At 42.4% G+C, this 12444-nt stretch overlaps 1 protein-coding gene across 1 annotated transcript in view; it reads left to right on the top strand.

Annotated features, from left to right (window-relative positions):
• The first annotated feature begins 1050 nt into the window (after positions 1-1050).
• The window catches only part of KIAA1210 (KIAA1210 ortholog), a 59128-nt gene continuing 47734 nt past the window's right edge, over positions 1051-12444 (top strand). The window contains exon 1 of the mRNA XM_074915313.1: positions 1051-1142. The gene's annotated coding sequence lies outside the window, so the exon portion shown is untranslated. The remainder of the gene's footprint in view (positions 1143-12444) is intronic.

The following is a 12444-nucleotide window of genomic DNA, read 5'->3' as shown; positions in this document are numbered from 1 at the left end:
TGTGCATTGACAACCAACTTCGGTGTTAATAGATTTAAAGGTTAAAAGGAAGTATCGATAAATTAGTTTTCTAGCTGTAACCTTGCAGTACTTTAGTGGCAGAAATGCAACAAGATAGGCATGGATTCTCATCTCAGTTTAAGCTTATTTAGGTGAAATGTGCTTCTAACACCCTCGTTGATTACAAGGAGGGCTTCTGCTGCCTTTCTCTGGTCTGCTTTAGTTAGGTGGTCAAATCCAAAGTGGGACACGCGAGATGGGGGTGACTGAGTAAAAAGAAGAAAGCCACAGTAGGAAGACATGTAGAAGGTTTTTCTCAAAAATCACCCAAGTATCTAGTTAGATACACTCCCAGTTGCAAGCCAAATTTCTGTCTATTCCACAAATGGTTCCTTTTGTCTTTGGTTCTCTGATTTTATTAAGCACTTGAAGATGGTTTGGTCATGCTTGGTTTGATACAAACTTAGACTGCTAAGTAATGCGTCAGCGGAATCCAGTTTTCAGCACGTTAAGGGAACACGCCGTTGATTTCCCAGCTTGACGCACTTCCAGCTGTTCTAGTTATGCAATGTCCTCGGTGGGAAAATCTTTCAGACCCTCAAAGTCATCCCGCGGCCCGAGAGATGTTGCACAAACGCCGCAGGCTGAGAAGGCCGTGGCCGGGCCGGGCCGCCCGCCGAAGGCAGCGTCGTCCTGCCCCGCCGGGCCTCAGGCGCTCGGCCCCCGAACCGCCCGCCGCGGGCTGGCCCCGCACGGCGGACAGGCTCGCAGGCCCGAGGCTGGAACCTCCCCTGGACCCCGAGGCACTGGGGAGACCCTGGAGGCAGCGCTGAGTTCCCGTCCCGCCGAGGCAAGAGAAAGAGCCAGAACCGGTTATTTCCCGCGGTTCCCGCGGCCGAGGGCGGCTCCGTGAGGCGGCTCTGGCGGGCGGGCTCAGCGCGGTGGTGCCGCCGGGCCCCCGCCGCCCTTCCCGGCCCTTCGCGCCGCTCCGCCCGCTCCCGCCAGGGACCCCCCCGCCGCCGCCGCCGCCAGCACGGTGCGCGGGGGGTGGGGCCTGCTACCTGCGGCACGAGACCCGGTGCCCGGGGCGCGCTGGCTGCCGGTGGGCGGCGGAGCGGCGCGGGGCGCCCGGGCGGCGGCCGGTGAGTGGCGGCGGGGGACCCGGGGGGGGGACACGACACGGGGGCAGGCGGTAACCGCGCTCCCTACCCGCTCTCCCGGCGGGGGAACGGCTCCCGGCCGCCGCCTCCGCCCCTCCCTGCCCCGCGGCAGCGGCGTAGCGGGGCCGGTGCCGGTGGGAGCTGCTCGGGCCGGGCTTCGCACAGGCGAAGCCGCCGTGCCTGGCGGTGTCGGGGCAGCGCCGAGGGGTGCTTGCGGCGGCGTGAGCCGGCCGCGGTGCGCTCTTTGTTCCGTGCCGCCGCCTGCTCGCCCCTCCCGCCAGTGGGGGCTGCACCGGCCCCCTCCCCCTGCTCGACAGGCTCGCCGTCTGGCCGTGTCACGGCTCTGCTTTTTATGCCCTAAGCCAGTGTTTTAACGGGTGTTCGTTAGCTGGGGTAGTCACGGTTAGTGGTAAGAGCTGGACTTTATTTTGTGTCTCTCACCGTCAGTGCGGTTGCTGTGGCTGTCTCCGGGTGCGAAGGCTTTAACGGGTCTGGGGACGGGGCGAAGCCGGGGGACCCCGGAGCGAGCGTGCGGTGCCGGCGGGAGAGGAGCGGTGTAGGGTCTTGCCAAGGGAGCGGGTCGGATCCACAACCTGTAGTAGAACAAAAAGACACCCACTGTGTCATTTCTGTCATGATTATTTTGCCGATACACTCCATAGCTGAAGAGGTAGATCTTACAAACAGCTGTGTGCAAGAGTCAAGCCTTAATCACGCTCCTTGTGCGAGTAGGAGTGGCTCGCGTGAGAGCAAGGACTTTCATCAAGGTAACAAGCTGCAGGCAGGATATGAGCATGGAGCACGCAAGAATCCCAGTAAACCACCTCCAGTCTTTTCCATAGTCTAGTCCAACTGCTTTCTTGGAAATGTCGTTTGAAATGTCCCTTTCCCCTTCCAGCCATTGTGCCGTGTCCTAGCACCACATCCTACGAAGATCTCTGTCCTCAGACCTACGCAATCATCAGAGCTCGTCTGATGCAGATTTGGATGGGTTTTTATTAATCTGAGACCTGGTGTAGCAGATTGGAGAACTGGACAGAGGTAGCCTAGTGCACATATTCTGAGTTTACTGGGATTACAGTCACAGTAGATCTTTTACAGTTTGAGTTGTTCTTCTGAAAAAACAGACAAGTTTGATGGCATTATTTTTTATTAACAGCTTCATGAACATGGGTTTTCTATTTCTTTTTCTCTCACACAATACAATGAATGATAATTAGGACTCCAGTACTTTTACAGTTGCATTAGAAGGTGAGAAATGCAAATATATACGTCTTACTGTTGTAAAACAAATACAATGAAAAATTAATCCAGTGGTTTCATGGGCATGAAATTACTTTTTGCATTGTTTGGTTGATTGATTGGTTATGGTTTGGACATTGCTAGTGCTTCAGGCCAATTCCTGAAGAATATTGCACATTGACTTAGTGAAATTGCTCATCTGTTTCTAAAGAACATCAATCGATGATTTATCACAAGATCAACATAGTTACAGTTCTCCAGACAGAGCTCCCACATAAAAGAATGCAGCCCAGTTGCACAGATGGGGTGTGAGGTTTGCAAGGATTCCAGAACTGTCCAGCCCAACAGAGAATTTGGGTCCATAGCTGCAAAATTCAAAGTTGGCTTGGTTCTTACTGTAGTATAAGAAAGTGCAAAGCACTTTTTCTTACTTTGGACTTTATGACTGACTCAGGTTTAGTGTAGGTAAATATATCTCTATGTGATTATGTATGTATACAAATACTTTTTCTATATGCAAAACCAAGTTACTTGGATTTTACATGAACCAAAAGTAAACTCTTTTTTTAGATCCTTGTGAGTTGGAAGACTTTTCCACTTGAGCTGTTTGCTTGTGTTTCCATCAAAGACTTGATGGAAGTTTTCTTAAAATGAAATGTCACAGATTCTTCTGACCACAAAGAAGGAGATAAGCCCAGTGCAGATTTGATGGCTCAAATCTCTTTGGAACCCACAGCACAGGCTTTTGGATGTACTCACGCATTTGGGAAGTAGATCCCCTTTTAGACTTCTTTTTAGTCTTCCTGGTAGCCAGTAAGTGCAGACTTAACCAGCAGAAGTTAAGATTTACAACTCAAGAAGTTTTACTGGCATTGGCTTCTGTTTCAAAGTTAATATTTGTCTCCACCTGAAATGTGTCTTATTTTACCAGTCATAGAATTTGCTGCAGACAAATGCACAGCTATGTTTTCTTTTACCAGAAGATGTATGACAGTCAAAGAAGAAAGGAGAAATTGTACTTGGTCCAAAGACCTGCTTAATACAGGCCCATTTATTTAGATTCTGAATAAACTTATTTAGCGATCAATGATTACTTAGAATATTTCACAGGAAAGCTCTGGCTGCAAGTGCAAATACTGAGATCGTGCATAAGCATTAAGAGAAGAGCTAAGATGTTACTCAGTTTTGAACAGCTGTGAAAATGGGCGCTCAGTGAACAATACTTTGTGTACATGGGAGAGAGTCTAATATGTTTAATACCAACAAACACATCTTTAATCGTTACTGCTTAATCTCTACTAAAGTCCACTACAACTTTGACCAGAATACTTGCTGTATTTGATACTGTTTGTGTTAGAGATTCATTCTTATTTGTTTATTTATATGAACTCTCTCTAAATGAAAAGTATCCATTGGTTTAGCAAACTGGAGAGTTGTTGTTATTTATTTATTTATTTTCCCTGGGATTTTCAGTAATCCTTATGTTTGTACTGTGGACAGTGTACGTGGTGTGGTTGGTCTCAATATCTTTAGTTATGTAACATAAAGATCAAGCTGTGCAGTAGGTCAAACAGGGGACAAAGCAGTGTGACTGTAGTCCCTGTTGTACATCAGACTGCAAGCCTAGGCTATGATAGGAAAAGTTGAATTCAGTGGAAAGACTGTCATTGATTTTAATGAATTCTGGATATGGCCCAAACTCAAGAATTGGTGGCTTGACTTTATTGGAATGCCACCAGCATCATGTTGAGTCATGCACACACAGATACATATAAATCCTCTTGAAGTTTAAAATAGCTTTCAAAAGGAATGCCAATGCCACAAGCATAGATGCCATTTGGATTTCATCAGTTTCTTCTAAATGAATTCAAACACATTGCATGAATTTTTATACTTGACATTGGTTTTCGTAGAAATGCAGTCCTGTCCCCTTATCATTCCCTCAGATGAATTTCTATGCCAATTCTTCTGTCTGTTTAAGGTCAATCTATTGTGCAGTTTAAGCATAAAGCCAAATAAATTCTTCTCCATCTGGAGGGGTTTATCTCCATATCTTAGTTGGCAGTTTATATGTGCAATGGAAGGAGTGCTACAGGTTAGAACTTGAAACCATCTCTTTGGCGAGCAGCAGACACTGACATTTGCAGCTGATGTTATTAACAAGGATCATTTTAACTACTATTCCTCCCTCACTCCTGCTGACTATTGCAGTTCTCCCCCATAAATCTCATGAGATCTCGTCAGGTCATAGCTCACACAACCAAGCAGTCATGCAAGACTCTGAACATTCTTCTGACCAACCAAAAGCAGACAAAACTGCCAAAATACATACTCAGCCACAAAACTTGCAAGCAGGATCTTTAATGATTCAGAAACTGAAAACTAAGAGAGCACAAAATATTATTTCCAATATACCTGCTTGTTTAAGCCACTGCATAGTTTTTCTGAATTTGGGGTGGCTGCACTGCTCTAAGCTCTAAAAACTGTAGCAAGTAATGAGGATCTTATTTCACAGGTTCTTTTTAAATTACTGCTTAAAAGCCCGTGGGAGAAAATGGAGGTTAGTGCACATACTTATTTGCTTACAACTTTGACGCCCTCTCTAGAGCTAACCTCAGCAAAATAGTATGTCAAGGAGTTATACAGCCTATTCTGCTTTCAGTACCATTCTTTGGCTTTTCATCTGCTGTTCCAGCCTTTTCTTCTTTCTGCTGAACATGCATTTCTTAAATTTAACTGATATTTACTAGTAAGAAGAGGCTGCCATTATTCATTGAAGTCTGTTAAATATTATTGCTGTAATTTGCCAGAAGATGTTACAGTAGCTTGCAGTCAAGTGTGTCCTTTTTTTTTCTCCCAGTTTACATTTTACGAGACCATTTTTGTATTCAGTAGGTTACATGGGAAGGATACCTGCCAGCACATCAGAGGTTAATGCTGCTGTAATTTGGCTGGTTCTTTGCCAGTCAGCTTTTGAGTGCCAAGGCTTTTTTTTTTTTAAGATTCCCATCTTAGTGGAGTTGAAGCTGTAGCCCTTACCATGCGACCTGGGGACATTTGTCTCGATCTGGATCATGGTAACTGGCAAACCAGCATCTTTTCCCAGGCCTGTTGCCGACTTGCTGCACATGACTACAGCCACGTAACTGGATTTAAAACGGGATTTAAGGCTCTTCCTTGCAATGTCAGGATAAATTTTATCCCTGTGGTTCAAGAAAATATTCATTTATTCCTAAGCACCGGTGATGAGAGGAGGGGGAAGGTTTAGAGAAGATACGTTCTCTCATCCTATTTTCTTCCAAAGCAGTGTCAAGATTTCTGAGTTCTCCTGAATTTACCCTCTGTTTTCTTATATGATACATTTCATTACAGCAGTAGGAGGAAGTGAAAGGGCAAAGGAAAGAAAGCAGGGGAGGTAGGCTGTGTGACATTTGAGAAATGGTCTGAGAGTTTCTCTATAAATTAAGCTATAGACTTGTAGTATAATTTCCCAGGAACATGCTATGAGCAGGGAGTGTGTATGAATGGTGCTTGCTTGTTTTTGTTGCCTTTTCAAATCTATACTGATATTCAGGTCTGCCAGGAAATGGTTTTTACACCTCATAGAGAGCATGTGGATTTGTGTAATTGATTCTTTAAGTCTTTGTTAAAAAAAAAAAAAGAGATGTCAACACAATGTTATGGAGAATGGAGCATAGAAAACCTCCTGCGCATTAGGAGAGTAAACTCAGCTGGAGATGCCACTTCAGAATTGCTTTGTGTACAATAGTAATAAAAGTTCTTTCCAAAGTCCTTCATTCTTTCTTTTCAGATATATTAAGAAAGACCTTATTTACAGATGCATAAAGCTTTAAATTTTTAAAGATTTTGGTCCTTTGAAAGAGACATAGCATGCAGCTATTCCACATCAGAGTAAATCTCAAAACCGCAATGCAACATGTTTCTGTGCTCTGAAGAGTTCAAGAGCAACACAGTGAGCAGAAGAACATTAGACTGTTTATATACCTGTTGTTAACTACCAGCATGTACTTCTTTAAGCATTTATTTTTTTAATCCTTATTTTCTTTTTTTGGATCTGTCTTTTACATTATCACTTTGTTGCTACTGTGTTGACTGAAAAGTGGGTTTAATGAGAGCTAAATGCCTAAAGCTGTGGGTTCTGCCATAATTAAAAATGGTATCCTATTGTACAAGAAAATACATGAAAATATTAAGGTTCTTACAATAAATCAGATTAAAGTGATAGTCAAGGAAAGATTATAGTTTATCTCAGAAGTTCTTGCTTTAGTTGATTTGTCAAGCTGCTAGGCTATGCAGAAGGTTTTATATATTTTTTTTAATGCAAAACAGTGTAAAATCATGTTAAATAGAGGAAAGAAGAACATAAGAAGCAAACCAACCATTATTATTGGGATGAGTGTGAGGAAACTATGTTAAAACAATACCACCACAACTTTTATTGATTGGATTAGAGTTAAAAAAGGAATACAGGCAATTTACATGCTCTGATTCTGGTGATCACATTTCTTCTGCTCTGCTGGCCCTCAAACTGTGGCCATTGCCACTGCTTTTTGTTCTGCAGTTACAAGAGGGGTCAAAACAGTCATAGGGTGTAACTTAAATTTTATTCTACTGTACATTGCACAGCTCAGCACAATCCTGTATCCTCATTCCTCCAAATGAAAAAATATTTCAGATTTTGAACAGGTTTTCATTTTGGTTGAAGGGGTGTTACATTTCTAGTGTGTATGGGACTCTTCAGAGATAGTGTATTTGCTGGTTTTGTGGCTGATTCTGATCAAAATAAAAGCTTGATCATATCACCACTAATACCATTTTTACTGATGACCAGTGATTATTCTGCAACATTCAATGGCGTTTCCTTTGGATGGTTTTTACTAATATCCCATTATACTTAGCAATTACATATGAATTCATGGTGAGAAAACTTGGCACAAACTAGGAAGAAAATCCAGAAGTCTTATTAGCGTTTAGCATTTGTACTCGCTTGCAGTTGCCTTGTGAAATGTTAGAATTCATCCACAGTGAGAAAATACTACAATATAGGTATTGTGTAATCAAAAAAGCAGTGCAAATCCATCTTTTAACTTAGCTCATCGATCTTTAGTTTCTTTTAAATACAATCTAGTCTTATACACATGATGTATAAATACTCCTTAGTCGATGGAGGGCTTGCTTAGTATTTTCATGACCAAAGGGAGTTCTCTGAATACAGAACAAGCATAACTCATCTTTAGACTTCACACTACCTAATCTCCAGGTGAAATATTGAGTCCTTTGAGGAGTCAATTAGTATCGTGCCAGGCAGTACTAGTTCTGTTAGCCTCCAGGCTATAGGAGCTGTTTCGTTAGAGGATCTGAGGTTGTGTTCTTGTGTAGGTGCTGATAAAACCTGTAGGAAGGGGTAGGTGACTTTTCAGCTACATGGTGCATGGTGACAGCTGCTCCTCTTTCTGTTCAGACCTGTGGCATTGGCTGGTGTTCCACTGTATGGAAACTACCTAGATGGGAGGAACTGCTTAATAGCAAAGATTCCATACCTGAAGCCACTACCAGTGGATCCCAAGGATGTTCTGTTTAAAGGCTAGCAGTCGGGGCTGGAGTGGTGAGGCTGAAAGTGGCATTTATCCTAGGAAAGCTGTAGGTATCCCCTAATCTCCGTGGGAAAGCAGAAAGACACTGAGGCAATGGACTTAACTTTGTCACGACTCTTAACTGTAGCTTTTTCAGATACCACTGATCCTGGGATGATAGACAGACAATCAGCTTGGTGCATTACTTAAGTGTCTGCCCAGCTCTGTGGTTGCACTGTTTGAAATGGGAAAGATCCAGTTTAAGCATGTGATTATATGACTTAGTGACACAGAACTGTAGTTTATTCAACAGTTTTAGGTAAAATTCTTCTGCAATTAGCTTATTTCCTGCCTCTGGATATTTATTAGATATTTTCCCTTCCCATTATGATGGGAACAGCTCCAGCATATTTAAGAGACAATTGGGAACACACTGGGATATTTAAAGATTCCCAGAACTTGAATCTGAGTAATGCTTTGGGTTGCCCTGTGAGGATTCTGCTGTGCTATGGGTCTGTTCTGGTGAAACTGGCTCAGTATGCGGTATTTTTTATTATGTGATGATTTTAAAATTCTGGACAATCTGTGCCAAATCATATAGTGCAGTCATTGATTTCTAATTTAACTCAGCATTTTGATGCCAGTGATCCTGTAAGAGTTCCCACGGCTGAAGGCTGGCTAGTGAACTTAAGTTATCTTGGGATATTTATAGGATGACTATTCTTGTAGGGTCTTTCTGGCTGTCCTTATTGAGCAGGGGAGGATGGGGAAAGACTCTAAAACACAATTCCAAGCACCAGGAACTTTTGAGTTCAGTTGCATCTTATGGATTCTGAAATAGTCACTGAATTACTCTCCCTCAGTTCCCCCCAGTTGTATCTGCTGTATGGAGTTACATTATAGTCTGTGCAGAGGGACACAGGTCTGGTGCTTGTGTTTAATCTTGGAGATATCAAGTAGTAGGAATAAGTTTGTTATTACTCAGTGCTTTCTACTTACTTAGCAGTTTGTAGAGCCAGGTACTGTATTCGTGCCTTTATACAGAGGAAAGCTAACAAAGTGTGTGCAGTGGTGCCATTGCCTACTAATTTGCGTTAAATGTCAAGAGTATGCAGTTTTGATTTTTATTTTTCTGTTCATTTCCCCTTGGAGCAATAAAGCCTGCAGGCAGGACATTGTGGGACCTCACTGCCCTTCTCTGAAGGTTAATGGTCACTTTATCTTTAGCCTTGTGTTTGCAGGCACTGGAGTCAGACAGCCTTTTCCCCAGAGCTGTGCTTCTGTGATTTCCCGTATTATTACTTCAGCTGACAGCCAGTGAGATGCTATCAGAGATGACCTTCACTTTTGAATTTTGATTTCAGTCACAGCTGAAATTCAGGATGTTGATGGTTTTAGGAATATTATTCCAGATGTGCGAGGCCCTATTTCTCCTCTTGCTTATACCTGTACAAACAAATTGGGAGCAATTCTGTGGAAGAGGTGAGCCTACATTAGTGCAAAACTAATATACATGGGAAGTCATTAAACTTGTTTGCTATTCACAGCACAAGCATTAGTGGCAATGCTGGTCTGATCTGTCTCCAAGGGAGCTTGGCAAGAGTGTTGCAAGGACATTGACTGGATCTATCCCTAGAGGGAATTTGGGAAGAATGGGGTGTAGAAAACTCAATTCATTATTCACATCGTCTCAGGATATTTGTTTAGACTCAGTAACTGTTACCTCTGATGTTCGACATCTAGACTAGGCACTGGTCCATGTGCCTGTAGCTACATACTGTGTTCTCACATTTCTTTCCAGATGGTCTTGTATATTGGTGCCTGCCTGGACACTGAGAAGGAAAAGTTGTGTTGTTGGAACTTAATATTTTTTAACATGGTATTTTCTTAAGTCAGAATGTGTAGAAATAGAGCTCCTTTGTTCAGCTTCTGCACTACCCCCTCTTAGACAAAAGAACCACAGTCTCCCAGTATATAAAATATTGACCATGCTAGTATTTTCACAGGAAATACCAAGCTCTTCCACTGTGTCAAAAATAATCTGCTTCTCATTCAGACTCATTAAAATCTTAGATTTTAGATTTATGATTTTGGATGAAAAAAGCAGATATGTGAGAGCCAGCACATCCTGTCTATATTGCCTCTGTATACAGGGATGCTGTTACTTTATAAATAAATGACATATTTATATGCAAATGATTTGTTGTAGATTTGTAAAATGTCAAAAAACCACTTCTATCTCTTTATTATTTGTTTGGCAATTGATATTTTCTGACACTGAAGTCTGAGGTTACATCCATGATCCTGTTGCAAATCTACGGGAAATTACCTTTTGAATGACACTTGGCCTGACCTCCATCTCCAGATAATCCAGGAAGAGTTTACGTTTGACTGTGGGGACACAAGGGACAGATTTAGCACATCAGTATCTTTTTGGCCATATTTTAGAATTCAGTAAGGCACTGGATACCCCATACCAAAGTTTATCTTCACTCCTTCAGACGTGAAGACAGTGTGTCTCTGATAAACTGCAAGAAACAATTCAGACTCAGAATTACCAAACACTGGAATCAAAGAGAATATGTATGGCTGCTTTCCTTGAAATACTCTTTATTGAAGGAGCATGCAGGAAGTCCTCTAGCAGGGAATAACAACAACAAAAATCCCTCAAATCCCACACATTGTACACAAAGTGTAAAAATAGGCATAATTAGAGCAACATAGAGTAATTAGACTCCAGAGCAAGTATCATGGCATATTCTTCAGGCTTATATGCATGAATAAAAAACTGATACAGTGTATAGTTAGAGGCCCCTAACTACACTCTACTTTCCGTTTCAGAGATAGGCTTTGACCCTCGTTTTTCTCCTATTGTTAATCACAGATGGATGTATGAACTCTGTAAGGAAGAAATTCTCTTATCTGCACTTTGTTTTCTGCAGAGTACTGTGTTTGATTCCAACGCTGTTTGTTTAAAGCTCTGATACTGCAGCTTTTAACAGTGATGCATATTTAGTTGTTTCTTTAGTACTGAAGAGTTTTAACTGAAAATTTCCAAGACAGGCCCATTTGCCAGCCTGGGAGAGCTCACTTTTAAGAAAGCTGAATCCATTTTTGCTTCTGAAAGGTGATTCATGACAATCACATTTATATTAGCACACAGGTAAACAATCCACATGCCAAATGCCGAGAGAATTGTGGTATGGGAAGAGTGACTTGCAATGTTATGGTTAGATTTCTGTGCAGGGTTTATTCCAGGTTGTAATGGAAGGAGTGCTTTACATGCAATTCAGCTGGAATGGCACATTTTTAGAAATACTTGGGCAAGATTAAGTGCAGCATAAAATCTAGTCTGAAGGTTCTCAATCTAGTCTTTATTGCTCAATAGTAAAGACATGAAAACTGGAAGCTAGACTTGGATTCTGCTGGATTTGCCCCAGATACCTCATTTGATGTCCAGACACTGACAGGGTTACTTTTTCAGAGTTAAACAGGCAATGTTCAAGAGTTAAACTAGACAGTATCAGTTGTTTGGGGGTATGCAGCCCTGCCCTAAAAGGAGGGGAGAGTCTGTGCAGCTGCATGGCTTCAACTGCCTTGCAGCATGCAGGAGGGCATGTGGTGCTCAGGCTGACAGTAGCTGGGAAAAGTGGAGAGAGGCAAAATAATTGAAAAGTGCAAAATGTTGCTAGGATAGAAATACACAGAATCGTCATTATATAAAATCCAAGTGCATATAGATCAGTATATGACTGCTCACCCCATTGCAATGGTGATAGGGGGAGCTGCAAAACTTCTTCAGTGAGTTCTCACCTGATAGACCTGGTAAGTTTTTTTGCAACAGGAAAACTTACCAGAGGAATGCAGTCAAAATATGACTTTGTTATGGTGACTATGAGAGAGAGAGACTGGATTTTGGTAGAGGCTAAAGGCTAAAAGTGAGAGACCAAAGGCTACCTTGTTAACAAGAAGTCAGTTCAGAGACACCAAAATATACAGGAAATCTTACAGTCTATCAGTTTGCGGTAGGATTTCTACTCCTACCCCTACGTTTGTTTGGTGACAAATTCACATGAAACTTTTGTCCCTTTCTGAAAAGAAATTTTAAAAAATTATAAATCAAACATCCATGTTTAAACACAGTTTGTGAATCATAGGATTTCCTAACTGTGTGACATCTGGCCCATCCCTGCTGCTTTGCAGTGTGTATGTGTCCCGGTTGCATGCAAGCCAACTTTGAATGGACATTTTGCAAAGTGTTCACTATCAGTGAGCCGGGGAGGCAAGGCTAGGCCTTAGAGATCTAGCTGCAAGCGGCTGCAAGAAAAGCAGTAGATCTGTTGGACATGAAACATATTTTGAATTGCTGGTTGTGTGTGTAGCTCCTAACACCTCTGCTGTCTGGCTGCTGGCATGTACCCTGTGTACGTGTATATGTGTAGGAAGTG

This window comes from Athene noctua, chromosome 11 (assembly GCF_965140245.1).
Source record: "Athene noctua chromosome 11, bAthNoc1.hap1.1, whole genome shotgun sequence".
Taxonomy (NCBI): Eukaryota; Metazoa; Chordata; class Aves; order Strigiformes; family Strigidae; genus Athene; species Athene noctua.
Note: the sequence above shows the minus strand (reverse complement) of the source record. Positions and strands in the feature narration are given on the sequence as shown.